This window comes from Cnephaeus nilssonii, assembly GCF_951640355.1.
Source record: "Cnephaeus nilssonii genome assembly, chromosome: 13".
In the NCBI taxonomy this organism is placed as follows: domain Eukaryota; kingdom Metazoa; phylum Chordata; class Mammalia; order Chiroptera; family Vespertilionidae; genus Cnephaeus; species Cnephaeus nilssonii.
Genome location: NC_137084.1, coordinates 60,199,840 through 60,216,083, shown reverse-complemented (window position 1 = coordinate 60,216,083; position 16,244 = coordinate 60,199,840).

The window sequence follows — 16,244 nt, the reverse complement described above, 5'->3', positions numbered from 1 at the left end:
CAGATGACATGCCTTTGCTCCTTTCCTGTTATTAATAACTAGCTAATTACAGTGGTATCAACATCATGCCTAGTGCATTTTAGGTGCTCAATAGCCATTCCCTCCCTTCTTGTCTGTGTTTCGGCTCACAGAACATGCATCCAGGGCTGCCTCCTGAGGCTTTACTTGCCAGGCTCACACCACACACCACACTGCACCGCACCACACCACACCACACCACACATTGTGTAATAGACCCTTTAGGTGCCTCTGGGTCTTATTTTCACCCCCTGTTTTCCTCTTCCTTGTCCATCAGGAGGCCCAGGGGATTTGAACTGGATTTTCAGAAGGCAATTACTAGAGGGGCTTGGTGAAAGCAGGCTGAAAATGGGCGTTTAAAAGGAATACAACTTTGACATGAGCCACCTCCTAGCAGAGACCACATGCCAATTTACTGTGGACGTGCTGGGGGCAGTTTAACAGTGCTCTGGGTAAACAGTAGTCCCATGTGGATGGACTGGGTCATTTCTTGTTTTGAGACATTAGCTTTCAAATTGGTCCCAGTTATTCAGTGGCTTCAAGCAAAACTGAATAATTTACTAGCGGTTTCACAGAAAGTCATGCTGGGTTCTGCTGTAGGATACGGGGCTCTTGGCTTTCAGAGTCCTCATTACCGAGCCTAACGTTTCTTAAAGAACAAATTCCAAAAGAGGAATCGGGTTAGAAACAGGAATAGCAACCATTGTCATTCATGTAAAAGGCGCCACCTGATGTGTTTGTGTATCTGTTGATTCTGAAGCCAGCAGCTTAATTTCTACCCTTTTGAGTTCAAAGATAAGAGCAACACACGCCCATCATTCCTTCCTGCATCCTTCATGAAGCAACAGGAAGGAACCTGCAGCCAGACTCACCTGTAAACGGAGATGGTAACATCTGCCTCGGGGTTGTTAGAAGGATTAAAGATGTGACTGTCCATCCCTTTTCCCCAAAAGGATTTCACATCAATATTTACTCACTAGAGGTAGAAAAAGAAGGAAATCTCTTGAAATTGTGGCTTTTAGATGTCTTTGTGGAAGTCTGCCATCATATGCGTGTGTATTGATGTCACACACACACACACACACACACACGTACGTACCCCTTATAGCTCTGTATTGAACATGTCCCATGTGGTCTGACACCTGAAGGTGTGTCTCTTACTTTGAATGCAATTTATTTTTTAGGAACCATGTCTAATTCTGTTCTCTACAATATTTACCACAGACTTGCTAAAGCTTTAAAGTGAGATACAGAATCTTAGGATCAGGGAAACATGAGTAGCTTCTTCTCAGTCTTTCCAGAATGTGCGGACTAGAGTTGCATAAGGGTTTGCTCATCTGGATTCCTGTCCTGCTCTCCTCCATACTTCAGAGTAAGTTTTGCCTCCCTCACTTGTCAGGCCTGATTTTTTCTTATGGGCCTTTTTGTTCTTCAGTAGCCAGTCTGTCCTCGTCTACCAGTATTCTGAGTATTTTCTCGTCATTCTGCAAGCATAAGTCTCTGACGTTGATGTATTTCAGTGGGGTCATCTGTATTATCCCCCTGCCTGCCAGTTCTGTGGAAAGGAGCCAGTCTTTAAAAAACAACAACATGTAATCTCTTGAGCTATTGGGTAATATAGCAAGGAATGGAGAGCAGAATGAGCATGTGGATGCTCAGTCATGCCGTGATGAAGGCTCGCTCCTTTGTTGTTCCCTTCCCTATGGTTATATGAAGGTTGTCTGTCTTGGGAACACCCCCCCCCCCCGCCCCCAGCACTGAAACTTCTCCCCTGGCTGTGGTCGTGCTCCTGATTGTGGTGAATACTCCTTTTTGATGTAAGGCACAGCTGGCCACACACTGAACACCTCATCTCTTTCAGAATGCATATTAAGCCTTTTGGGATTAGGCCTAACTCCCAGGCATAACTCGTTTGGACTGGAATAAATTAACGCCTGCTATGAAATTCTTTTGCAGTCTCTCCACCTTGAAACCCCTCTACCTCCAGCTGCACTGCTGGCTCAGTGGAGGGTCTGCCCATCTATGTCATCCACCCAGATTCGCCAGAGCCATTGAAATTCCCTGCCTCACAGTCCTCCAGGTTGGTTTTAAAAGATGTAGCAATATACACGGAGTGGCCAGATTATTATGACCACCTGACGTTTGTAGGCAAATTAGCCATACACTGCATCATATGGGATATGGAAGCTGAAGGCCTGTTCAATAACCTTTGCTGTCTGCAGTTACCAAGATAAAACGTCTCCCATTTGCACAGGAACACAAGGATTGGACAGTCGAGCATTGGAAAAAAGTCATGTGGTCTGATGAATCACGTTTCCAGTTGCATCATGCAGATGGCAGAGTGAGAATTTCGCAGAAACAGCATGAAAGCATGCACCCCACATGCATGTGTACAACCCTTCAAGCTGGTGGGGGCAGTATTGTGGTTTGGGGCACGTTTTCCTGGCATGATTTGGGCCCTTTAATTCGTGTGGAACAACGTCTGAATAGCACAACATACCTAAGTATCGTTGCTGATCAAGTTCAACCCATCATGTTGATGGCGTATCCCAATGGAGATGGCTTCTTCCAACAAGACAATGCGCCATGCCACGGTGCTCGTATTGTGCAGGAGTGGTTTCAAGAACATGAGGGAGACTTTACCTTGCTTAGGTGGCCCCCACAATCACCAGATCTCAATCCAATTGAGCATTTGTGGGACGAAGTTAAAAGAGCTATCAGGTAGCTGGTTCCACAACCATCAAATCTCACAGAACTGGACAGTGCTATTCATCAGGCATGGTGTCAGATTCCTCGCATCACCTTTCAACATCTCATGGAGTCAATGCCAAGAAGAATCGCCGCAGTATTGAAGGCAAAAGGTGGCCCAACGAAGTACTGATGGGGTGGTCATAATAATCTGGCCACTCAGTGTATATAAAATATATATTTAAAGCAAAGATGTACTGATGATTGAACATTTAAGAGATGGAAAAAGATATGTCAGGCAAATTGGACAAAAGCCATGGTGGCAATTTTAATATTAGCAAAACAATTATAAGATGAACATGTCATCAGGGCAAATGATGACATATACTAGTAACATAATAATACATGATCTTACGATCGTGAATATATATGTTGCTAAAAATATAGCCTCAAAATATACAAAACAAAAGACTATAGACAGACTAGAAATAGATCAACACTTTTAGTTGGAGGTTTTAAGATACATAAATAGCCAAGAAGAGCAAAGATTAGAATATTTGAATGATAAAACTAACTTGATCTAGAAGATAAATATAGGTCTTTTTACTCAACAGAATAAACATTTTTTAAGGGCATACCTGGACTAAAAAATAATAAAAATTGGCTTACAAATTTTTTAATTTGATGAAAATTATAAACTCAGATTCAAGAAGTTAAACATCTCCAAGCAAGATCAACACACACACACTCATACACACACATACCACATCTAGCTACCTCAAAGTCAAATTGCTGAAAGCCAAAAATGAAATGTAGTGGAGGTAGAAGTTAGGTCTCAAACTTCTCTTTTATTGCATTTAGTACTTGAGAACAACGGCTGACAATTCTCAGGAGGGAAAAGCCTGACCCAAGACCTTTTTTGTATTTTAACTTAGTATATTGTTTACTTAATAAATTTTTATAGTGTAACTATATGCCAGGAGGTGTTCTTGGCATTGGAGATACACCAATGAGCAAAACAGACACACATGGCAGAAACATATTAGTAAATGGAGACTTTCGTTCACCATTTTCAGCTCATGAAGAGGAAGTGAATAAAGGATACATGTTTAGAAGACCCAAACAACATCATAAAAGAGATCTGACTCATAAATGTCTAATTATGTCCCTAAAAATGTTTTTTTCAAGCTCTAGAAATATCACAAAAATTATTTATTTGCTTATTTAATGTTTGTCTACTTCCTCTAAATTATGAGCTTTATGAGATGGGAACGGACCTTGTTTGTCTCATTAACCCTATTTCCCCAAGGCTAATAGGTGACCAATAAATATTCTTGAATAAGTGAAAGAACACATTCATAAAAGAAATACATAAATGGCCAATAAACCCATGGTAGGGAAAAAGCACAACTTTATAAACAAAGGTATTTCTGTTCAAATAGTAATAGAATACCATTTTACCTATCAAATTGGCAAAACTTTCAAAAAGTTACATGCTCTCAATCCTTGGTTTGTATACACTGAGTGGCCAGATTATTATGATCTCTGAACACATCATAATCTGGCCACTCAGTGTATATCCTATATAATAAAAGGCTAATATGCAAATTGTCCCCTCGACCAGGAGTTCGACCAGCAGGTAGGCCGGCCAACCACCCATGTCCCCTCCCCCTGGCCAGGCTGGCTGGATTCCACCCGTGCACGAATTCTGAGTGGCCAGATTATTATGCGTTCAGAGATCATAATAATCTGGCCATCAGTGTATATAAATGCATACCTAGATAACATGTCAACTCTGCAAAATATCAAGCAACACAGATAGCAGAAATAGTTCTTTCAGTTCCCAGTCTCCACATGCAAACATCCAAGGTGAGCCATGAACATCAGGAAATGTACTACTTGTGTATGTCACATCCTAACTACCTCTCTATTTCCGTGGGTGGCCTGGCCCCAGGCAGGATGACATGTCATCCTGATAGACCCACAGCAGAGGTTGACCTACTCCTACATGGCCCCCAGGCAATCTCTGCTTAGCTGTTCTTGCCCATCTCTGAGAGTCTGCCCCACTCTGCAGCAATCAGTGGAGTATCTCCCCCAGCCTGGCAGTTGTAAATTTGCTACATGGGGCTCAAAGTACATTTTTACATAGAATAAAAGTGCATATTTTATGGTTAGATTTTCAGTCTGTTCCACAATTTTAGAAACTCAGAGTCAGTCTATTGAATTACTGGTTCAATCTTCTACCTCTTCCTGCAGCACCCTGATAGATGCTGATTAAGTATCTAGGATTAGGAGAACTTACAACTATTGAAGATGGGCCCCTAGATGCTAGTATTAGCAAAACAAAAAGCAGAAGATTCCACATTCGAATAAGGATATCTTACTGTACTTCCAAGCTAGGCTCGGGATTTGACCTCCTGCCCACTAGTCTAACCATCTGCAGTAATGACAAGAACTAATCTCAGCTACACCCAGAATGACAATTTGAGTCCATGTGCATGAAGTAGCCGTGGTCCTGGGGATATGTCATCCCAGCTCTTCACTGGATAAGAATGGTGTCATGTTAAACCCAGATGTCATGTTAAACCCTTGACATCCTGACGTGTTGGCTCAGACTATGACTATTTGAATAAGGATCTCTGATCAGTGATGGAGAAATGAACGCATGACACATGCTCCCAGTGGTGATAAAACAATAGTAAAGGAAAAGGAACTAAATTCCCAGGGGGGAGAGAAAGTGAGCATAGAGAAGAGCAACAACAAAGGTGGAAAGCGAGAGAGTAGTAACTGGCTGAGTAGTAACTGGCTGAGTAGTAACTACCTGGGAATGTTGAGTTATAAGCTATCAACAGAGCACCTAAGAATCAACCTAACTTCAACTCAAATCCCCATAAAGCTCAAGAGTTGATATAACCAGGTTGTTCTGGAAGTAATTGTGAAGGTGGAGCTAGAAAAAAGGAGATTGGTTGAAAGTCAGTCTACACAAAGACCACAGACTTTCCCTCCAACCCTGGCAGAGGCAGGTGATTCTTAGGAGAAGGTATCTTGGCTGAGGGCACCAGGTGTAGTTGGAGGAAGAGGTCTTGTACTAAAAGTATGAGGCTTTGGTGATATACACATCAAATGCTGAGATCCCAGCCTGTTCCCACACATAGCCCCTGAAGGATTAGTTAGACCCTTTGGATAGAAAGTAAAGCATCTTCTGCAGATAATTTAATAGGCCTGGAGACACTAACATTGTGAGCTTCTCAAAGAAATGATCTACTGGATTAGCCTTCAGTAAAGACCTGGGACAGTAAAACGCTACCAAGCCTTACCCACCCATGGGCACAGAGCTTTATAGTGCCCTGCCCCTATACAATCAGCTAAGGATCACAATGCATTTATTTAAAGAAGCCAAAATAAAGAAATGGTTTAAAAGCAATGCAAAGGAAACAGAGACTGTACGTAATGACTGAATGATGATGATTATATTGGATCAATGTAAATTTCCTAATATGAATGTGGGAATATAGGTGTTTTAAATATGGTTAAAAATTTTTGTGCTGCATAGTGGACAAAACTGCAATTGTAAATAGAAATACTGAGAAAGTTAAAATCGATCTATACAATTCAAACAGAAACCTGTTCAAGAAACAATCATATTTGTGTGACCCACAACAGAGTTGATTGAAACAAATACCATCCTGGAAGTGAGAGTTCGGGATGTAGGAAGGTAAGAGCAGTGCACAGCTGGAGAAGATGAGCTCACGGTGCTGTTATGAAAGCAACAGAGAAAGAGGATGCTGAAGATTCCAAAGGCCGAGGTTACATCCTCACTGCTCTTCTCCCCTTCACATTAGGATTGGGAATGGACATGTGCCCTGCAGAAAGCCACTGCATTATTCTAAAAACTAATGACTGAAAACACAGTGTAAGACCTCTGAGTGTGTGTAGATATCTGTATATTTTTAGCTTCTAAAACACCATTGAATAAACTCACAGTGTTCCTTGGTGTTTGCTTTAGACTATAAAACTACGACAACCCGTGGGCCAAATCCACAGGTACCTGTTTTTGAACAGAAAAGTTATTTTAAAAATTAACCTTTTCAGCCCTGACTAGTTGGCTCAGTGGATGGGGTGTCGACCTGTGGACTGAAGGGTCCCAGGTTCGATTCCAGTCAAGGGCGTGTACCTTGGTTGCGGGCACATCCCCAGTAGGGGATGTGCAGGAGGCAGCTGATCAATGTTTCTCTCTCATCGATGTTTCTAACTCTCTATTCCTCTCCCTTCCTCTCTGTAAAAAATCAATAAAGTATATATTTTTAAAAATTAACCTTTTCATTTTGAGATCATGTAGATCCAAATGCAGTCATAAGTCATAAGAGAGATTCTGTGATCCTTAAGCTACTTCCCCCAATATTAACCTATAGTACAGTATCTTAGTACAACCGGGATATTGACAGGGCACAGTTAAGGTACAGGACAGATCGCCCCAAGGATGCTCCTGTTTCCCTTTTATAGCCACAGCTGCTTCCCTCGTGCACCTACCCACTCATCGTCCATGGCAACCACTAATCTGGTGTCCATTCCTATACTTTTGCCACTTTAAGAATGTTATATAACAAACTGTAATCATTTGAGCTTAACTGTCCACTCAGCATAATTCTCTGGAGGGTCCTCTAAGTTTTGTATGAATGAATTGGTTTCTTTATTGATGAATAGTCTTCCATAGTGTGATGTACCATTTTTTTTTAACCATTCACCTCTTGAATGGTTAAAACTCTACCAAGCCTCACCCATAGGCACAGGGACACGTGTTTTGTTTCCAGTTTGGGGCCATTATGAGTAGAGCTGCTATGAACATTCTCATGCAGGTTTTTGTATGTGTGAACACGTCTTCAATTCTCTGGGATAGATGCCAAGTGCAATTTCTAGGTCATATGGTAGCTGCCAGACTTTTCCAGAGTAGTGGCACCGCTTTACATTCCTACCAACAACGTGATCCAATTTCTCTGTGTTCCTGCCAGAATTTTGTGTTGTCACTATTTTCAATTTTTAGCTGTTTTGTGGATGGGTAGTAATATCTCATTGTGGTTTTAATTTGCATTTCCCTAACATCTTTTTATGTGCTGATTTGCAACCTGTATAATTCTCTTCAGTGAAATGTGTCCTCCTGTCTTTTACCCATATTCTAATGGGATTATTTACTCTTTGCTGTTGTGCTTTGGGAGATTTTTATACATTCTGGATATATAGTTTGCAAATATTTTGTCCCAGTATCTTTTATCATTCTGCTCACAGGGTCTTTGGCAGAACAAAAGTTTTCAATTTTGATGACTTCCAATTGATCAAATTTTCCTTTTTACGAATTGTGCTTTTTCTTTATGTCTAACAACTCTTTGTCTAGCCCTTGATTCCATAGCTTCTCTCCTATGTTTTTGTCCTAAACACTTTATAGTTTTACATTTAAGTCCATGATCCATTTTTTGTATAATTGACTTTATAATTTGTTAGTTACCCAAAAAGGTTAATTTTCTATAAAGTATGTGTTTCATGAAGAGGCTGGGTATACAGAGCAGCCCCCAAATGCTGAATGAGCAGAGGGGTCAAAGAACGAAGCAGAAAAGTCCAGCATGTCAGATTAAAGAGTTTTAATAGGGAACTTACTTGCAGAAATGCATTCTGGATAACCGCAGGATAAAATGGATGCCTGCACCATTCACAACCTCCCTCACCCCTACCCCCACCCCCAAGACCACCTGTTTTATTCCCCTACAACATGGACCTACCTATTCCTAAAGGGATGCAGGGGTGATTGAGGATAACAAAGGGAGAAGATGCCGGGCCCTGGTGCCAGGGTGAGTTAAAAGATAACTTTGAAGGCACCTTTCCCCAGAGAAAGGACTGAAGGTGTAGGAAGGATTAATGGGGGTAGTTCTGATTAACCTGGAGTCTTTCCACACATTTTAGAGTCTACCTGTGGAAAAGGGGAGGGCATCAAGGGTTCAGTTTTATTTTTTAAAATATATTTTATTGATTTTTGACAGAGAGGAAGGGAGAGGGATAGAGAGTTAGAAACGTGGATGAGAGAGAAACATTGATCAGCTGCCTCCTGCACACCCCCTACTGGGGATGTGCCTGCAACCAAGGTACATGCCCTTGACCGGAATCGAACCCGAGACCCTTTAGTCCGCAGTCCGACGCTCTATCCACTGAGCCAAACCAGTTAGGGCAAGGTAGATTAGTTTTAAAAGGGAATCAGCTTTTGAATATGGAGTCAGGTCTATCTACACAGGATGATACTGATATGTCTTATGTCTTGCTTGCTTTCCCTTTATATTAAGTCTTAAAATTGGGTAGATTGAATCCTTTTTATTATTTTTCAATTTTTTTTTAGCTATTATAGTTCCCTTGCTTTCCATATAAACTTTAGAATAATCTTGTTTGTGTGTTCTAAGAAATCCTGCTGAAATTTTGATAGGAACTGTGTTAAACCTATATATTGATTTTAGGAGAACGGAGATCGGTTCTATATTGAGTCTTCCAATCCATGGCATATCTCTCATTTATTTAAATCTTCTTTGATTTCTTTCATCAGTGTTTTAACATACAAATCTGCACGAGTTTTGTTCGATTTCCACCTAGGTATTTCATTTATTTGCATAATTATACATAGTATTGTACTTCTAACTTTAATGTCTATGTGTTCATTGCTGGTATATAGAAATACAATTGATTTTTGTATGTTTATCTTGTATCCTGCCAGCTTGCCAGACTAATTAATTCTAGGAGTCATCTGCAAATAGGGAAAGTTTTATATCTTTATTTCTGATCTGGATACCTTTTATTTCTTTTTCTTTGCTCATCACACTGGCTGGAACCTCCCTTACTGTATTGAGTAAAAGTGGTGAGAATGGACATCCTTTCCTTGTTCTCGGTCCTCGGGAGAAAGCACTCTATTTTTCACCATTAACTAAAACGTTATCCAGCCCTGGCCAGTGTTTCTCAGTGGTTGGAGCATTGTCCTAATAACCAAAAGGTCGCGGGTTCAATTCTTGGTCAGGGCACATACCCAAGTTGCGGGTTTGATCCTCAGCTGGGACATGTACAGGTGGCAACTGGTCAATGTTTTTCTCTTAATATTGATGCTTTTATTTCTCTCTCACCCTTTCTCTCTCTCTGAAATCAATAAACACATCCTCTGGTGAGGATTAAAAAAACAAAACAAAAAAATGTTATCCATAGGTTTTTTGTTTGTTTGTTTGTTTGTTTTTTTGGTAAATGTTCTCTATCAAATTGAGGAAGTGTCCTTCTAGTACTATTTTTTCTGAGGGTTTTTGAATCAAGAAAAGGTGTTTAATTTTGTGAAATGACTTTTCAATAATTGATATCAGCAGGAGATTTTCTTCTTTAGTTAATGTCTTTAGGTGGATTAAATTGATTGTTTTTTTAAATATTGAAATAGTCTTGTATCTGTGGAATAAATCTCACTTAATCATGGTGTATAATTATTTTTATATATTACTGAATTTGTTTGTTAATATTTTGTTAAGGTTTTTTACATCTATTTCTGTGAGGGATATTTGTTTGTATTATTATTATTATTATTATTATTATTATTATTGGTATTGTCTTAGTCTAGTTTGGTATCATGGTAATTTAGTGTCATGAAATGAATTGAGAAGTCTTTTATTTTTTGTAAGAGATTGTACAACATTTATGTTAATCCATATTTAAACATTTGTTAAAATTTTCTAGTGCAACCATATGAGCTTGGATATTTCTTTCTTTCTTTTTTTTATTGTTTAAAGTATTATATGTGTCTCCTTTTTCCCCGATTGACACTCCCCCACCACTCCCACCCCCAAAGGCAGGCCCCCACCGCCCCAGTGTCTGTGTCCATTGGTTATGCTAATATGCATGCATATAAGTCCTTTGGTTGATCTCTAACCCCTCCTTCCCTGCCTTCTCTCTGAGGTTGGATGGTCTGTTCAGTGCTACCTTGTCTCTGGATCTATTTCTGTTCATCAGTTTATGTTGATCATTATATCCCACATATGAGTGAGATCAAGTGATTGTATCTTTCTCTGACTGGCTTATTTTCACTTTGCATAATGCTCTCCAGTTCCATCCCTGCTGTTGCAAATGGTAGAAGTTCCTTCTTTTTTTACAGCAGCATAGTATTCCATTGTGTAGATTTACCACAGTCTTTTAATCCACTCATTTGCTGATGGGCACTTAGGCTGTTTCCAAATCTTAGCAATTGTAAATTGTGCCACTATGAACATAGGGGTGCATATATTTTTTCTGATTGGTGTTTCTGGTTTCTTGGGATATAGTCCTAGAAATGGGATTACTGGGTCAAATGGGAGTTCCATTTGTAATTTTTTGAGGAAACTCCATACTGTTTTCCACAGTGGCTGCACCAGTCTGCATTCCCACCAGCAGTGCAAGAGGGTTCCTTTTTCTCCGCATCCTCGCCAGCACTTGTCGTTTGCTGGTTTGTTGATGATAGCCATTTTGACAGGTGTGAGATGGTACCTCATTGTTGTTTTGATTTGCATCTCTCAGATGATTAGTGACTTTGAGCATGTTTTCCTGTGTCTCTCAGCCTTCTGTATGTCCTCTTTCGAAAAGTGTCTATTTAGGTCCTTTGCCCATCTTTTGATTGGATTGTTTATCTTCCTTTTGTTAAGTTGTATGAGTTCCCTGTATATTTTGGAGATTAAACCCTTATCTGAAATAGCATTGGTAAATTGGTTCTCCCATGCAGGGGGCTTTCTTGTTGTTTTGTTGATGGTTTCTTTTGCTGTGCAGAAGCTTTTTACTTTGATGTAGTCCCATTGTTTATTTTCTCCTTAGTTTCCATTGCCCTAGGAGCTGTATCGGTAAAGATACTGATAAAACATACGTCTGTTATTTTGCTGCTTATGGAGTTTTCTAAGATTTTTATGGTTTCCCGTCTGACATTTAAGTCCTTTAACCATTTTAAGTTTGTTTTTGTGTATGGTGTAAGTTGGTAATCTAGTTTCATTATTTTTTGCATGCATCTGACCAAATTTCCCAGCACCATTTATTGAAGAGACTGTCTTAACTCCATTGTATGCTCTTGCCTCCTTTGTCAAATATTAATTGAGCATAATGGCTTGGGTCTATTTCTGGGTTCTTTGTTCTGTTCCATTGGTCTGTTCTTGATTGGATTGTTTATCTTCCTTTTGTTAAGTTGTATGAGTTCCCTGTATAGCTTGATATCTGGTATTGTGATCCCTCCAACTTTGTTCTTCTTTCTCAGGATTGCTGTGGCTGTTTGGGGTATTTTTTTTATTTCAGATGAATTTTTGGAGAGTTTGTTCTAGGTCTGTGAAATATGCCATTGGTATTTTAACAGGGATTGCATTGAATCTATATATTGCTTTGGGTAGTATGCACATTTTAATGATGTTGATTCTACCAATCCATGAACATGGTATGTTCTTCCATTTGTTTATGTCTTTCTCTATTTCCTTTTTCAATGTCCTATAGTTTTCCAAGTAGGATATTTCTTTCTTTCTTTTTTTTTTTTTTTTTTGGTAGTTTTAAATTTATGAGTTCAATTTCCTCAATAGTTTTAGGATTATCCAAGTGATCTATTTTATATTGAATGGGTTGTGATAACTGGTATTTTTCAAGGACTTGGTCCATTTCAACTATGTTGTCAAATAAATATTTGTTTCCATAGCATTCATAATAGTGTTGTTCATAGCATTCCCTTTATTATCATTTTGATTTGTTTTTATTTCTGCAGGTTCTGCAGTAATATCCCCTATTTTATTCCTGATATTGGTAATTTGTGTCATCATTTTTTTTCTTTGTCAGTCTTGCTAGAGATTTGTCAATTTTAGTGATTTTCTTCAAAGAATCAGCTCTTTGTTTTATTGATTTTCTTTATTTTTTTTCTGCTTTCAATCTCATTGATTTATTCTCTTTTTTATTTCTTTTCTTATGCTTACTTTGGAGTTATTTTGCTCTTTTTTTTCTAGATGCTTGAGATGGGATCTTAGATTATTGACTTGAGACTTTTAATCTTTTCTTACAATATGTTTTTATTGATTTCAGAGAGAAGAAGGCAAAGGGAGAGAGAGAAACATCAATAATGAGAAAGAATCATTGATCAGCCTTCTGCATGTCCCAACTGGAGATCAAGCCCATACCTGGGCATGTGCCCTGACTGGGAATGGAACCATGCCCTCCTAGTTCATAGGTCAACGCTCAACCATTTACATTTAATATAATTATTAATCAGGGCTTAAGTCTGACATTTTATTTATTTTTATTGTTTTAATTTTTAATTTTTCTGTTTATTTTTTTCTGCTTTCCTCTTGGTTACTTAAACATTTGTAGAGAATTCTATTTTGACTTATCTATAACATTTTTTACTTTATTATTTTGTAGAGTTTTTTTTTTTATTGGTTGTTCTAGGTGACATTACATATACATAACTTAACACAATCTTCTAGTGTAATTTTATCAGTCTCAGTGAGGTGTAGTAACCTTACCTTCTTACTGTCCCTTTACCCATAATTATAATTTAAAATTATGAAATAATTATAAATTAAATATTAATTCTGCATACACTTAGAATCACATAATAAAGTATAATAATTTTTCTTTAACCAACTAGTATACTTTAGAAAACAAGAGAAAGGCAGTGTATTGTATTTAACCATATTTTTATTCTTTCTTGTGGTTTTTATTTCTCCTGATAGTCCAAGATTTCTTCTTTTATTTATTTACTAGTGACCTGGTGCATGGATTTGTGCACATTGAATGGAAATTAATTAGAAAGTGGCTAGTGGGGTGGGACTGGTTGAGATGGGCTGGACATGCCCTGGAGCCAACCTCCTGCGGTCCCTCCACCAGCATTTGCAGAGTGATCAGGGTCCCTCTGGCTCTCCGACATCCCCCGAGAGGCCCCGGAGTGTGAGAGGGCACTCTGCAAAGTTGCTGTTGTACAGGGTGTGGAATGCAAATGCAAGTGTGCAGTAAACCAGATTCTGAGCCTACAGTGCCCCAGCAACAACATAAACATGGCTGAAGGTGGAATTACGTGGCCCCACAAAGAATTGGGCTCCTTCCTCTCTGGTTTCGGGGTGCATTACCTGAGAACCACTGCTGCCAAGTCACTGCAGCTTGGCAGCTCCTGTGTTGAGCGTCTGCCCCCTGGTGGTCAGTGTGCATCATGCCCCCTGGTGATCAGTCGGATGGTCAGACACTTATCATAGTAGCCTTTTATATATATAGATTTTGTTAAGAGAACTCTTTTAGCAGTACTTTTAGGGTACATCTAATGGTGACAAATTCTCTTAGTTTTCCTTCATTCAGAATGTCTTAACTTCCTCTTCATTCCTGCAGGATATTTTCACTATGTATAAATTCATGATTATGGTTCTTTTCTTTCAACATTTGAATATATTGTGCCATATACTTCTGGTCTCCATGGTTTCTGATGAGAAATCTGTTTTAATTAAAATTGTTTTCTCTCTATAGTTAAGGTGTTGTTTCTCTCTTGCAAGTTCCAATATTTTTTTCTTTGTTTTAAGTTTTTAGAAGTTTGACTGTAATATGTCATATGTGAATTTCCTTAGGTTTATGCTACTTAAAATTTGCTTAGCTTCTTGGGAAGTTTTCAGGCATTATTTCTTTGAGTACTTCTTTACCCCCGCGCTTTCCTCTTCTTCCAAGACTCCAGTGACATAATTGTTAGGTCCTTTGTTACAGTTTCATGCGTTTCTGAGATTCTGTTGATTTTTCCCCATTCTATTGTCTTTTGCTTGTTCAGATTGAACAATTTCTATTGTTCACTGATTGTTTTCTCTGTCTCCTCCAGTCTATTGTTGAGCTTATCCACTGAGTTTTATTTAATATTATAGTTTTTAGCTGTAAGATTTTCACTTGGTTTTGTCTTCTATTTCTTTGCTGAAACTTTTCAGTATTTTTACTTTTCTCAGGCATGTTTCTAATTGCTTGCCGAATCATTTCATGGTGGTTACTTTAAATTTTTATCAGATAATTCTAACCTCTGTGTCATCTTAGTGTTACCCCTATTGGTACCCCTTTTGTCATTCAACCTGAAATCATCTATATTCTTGGTATGACATGTGAGTTTTGGTTGCAACCTGGATATTTGGGGTATTATATTATGAGACTCTGGATCTTATTTAAAGTTTGTGTTTTAACAGGCCTAGTCTGACAAAGTCCCAGCAGGGAAATGGAGAGCAGCATCATAACTGCCAGATGGTAGTGGAAGCTGTGGTTGGTTGGCTTCTCATTACTGCAGGGTTGGGGTGGGAGTTCTAGCTGCCCAGTAGCAGATATTTTGCTAATATCACCCTGGCTGAGAGGGGCCTCATTACTGCTGCCTATGTGGACTGTGACACTGTGATAGGAAGGAAGAGGTGGCCTCATTTCCACTGTGGTGAATATCCTGACTCTCCACTGGGCCTCCACTGACGACACCGCCCTAGTGGTTGCCTTGATATTGCCCCGTGGGGGCTCCACGCACAGTTTCCACCGATATTGCTGAGGGTGATGCCTCATTATCTGCTGGCAGGGATGAAGGTTCTCTCCACGCAGTCTGTGGTGAAGAATTTAAGATGAGGGGGACATCCGGGCTGGTGTGGGTGGGAGCCACATTTTTTTCTGTGGCATTTGGCTAAATTAGAGTGGTTATTGTCTGAAAGTTTTCTGCCTTGTTATGCTGCCTCTTTCCTTGTCTTTTGTCTAAAGAGTATGGGCTTTGCCGGGGCTTTTTGTTTGTGCCCGTTGCAGTTTCAAGGTGGTCAGCATTTTCAGCTTCAAGTCTAGGACCTGTGAGTGTATCAGGGCTCCTGTGACGAAGTATTACAAACTGGGTGGCTTACACAACAAACCCCAAATTAGAGTTGCCTTATTCATCCAGCATAGTGTCTTCAGTGGAATAAATGTACTCCTCCCAAATGAAGCTATATGTTTGGCCATTAAATCCTATATCCTCTCAAGTGATTATATTTTAATGTTAAAAATAGTACGATGTATTTATTTTCCAAACTCAGACTGCTCTTGACTCATGCTTGTTTTTTTTTAAAAAAAGCCACTGTATCACAATACATATGAAAGGCTGTATATACTTATACAATTTAATGAATTTGGAGATAAGTATATACATTAATGAAACTAGCACCACAATCTATGCTATAAACAAACATATTCATTACCTCCAAAAGTTTCCTTCCCTCTTTACTATTTTTATTGATGATTATTTTAGAGCTTTATGTGTGTGTATATATATATGTGTGTGTATGTATATACACATATGTGTACACTTATTCTCCCAAAATTCTTGGATGTAACTCTTGTTAATAAAAACCTTTGGTTATTAACTAAACTTTGTATGTAGTAGACTTTATGTTTGAAGCTAAAGAGGTGTTTTAGTTTAGTTACTCATAATTTTATCCATCAAATTCATTTGAGAATGACTATCAGATAATTTATCTCAGCCAAGATATATGTTTCAGATTGAAAACGGTTTTAGCTCAAAC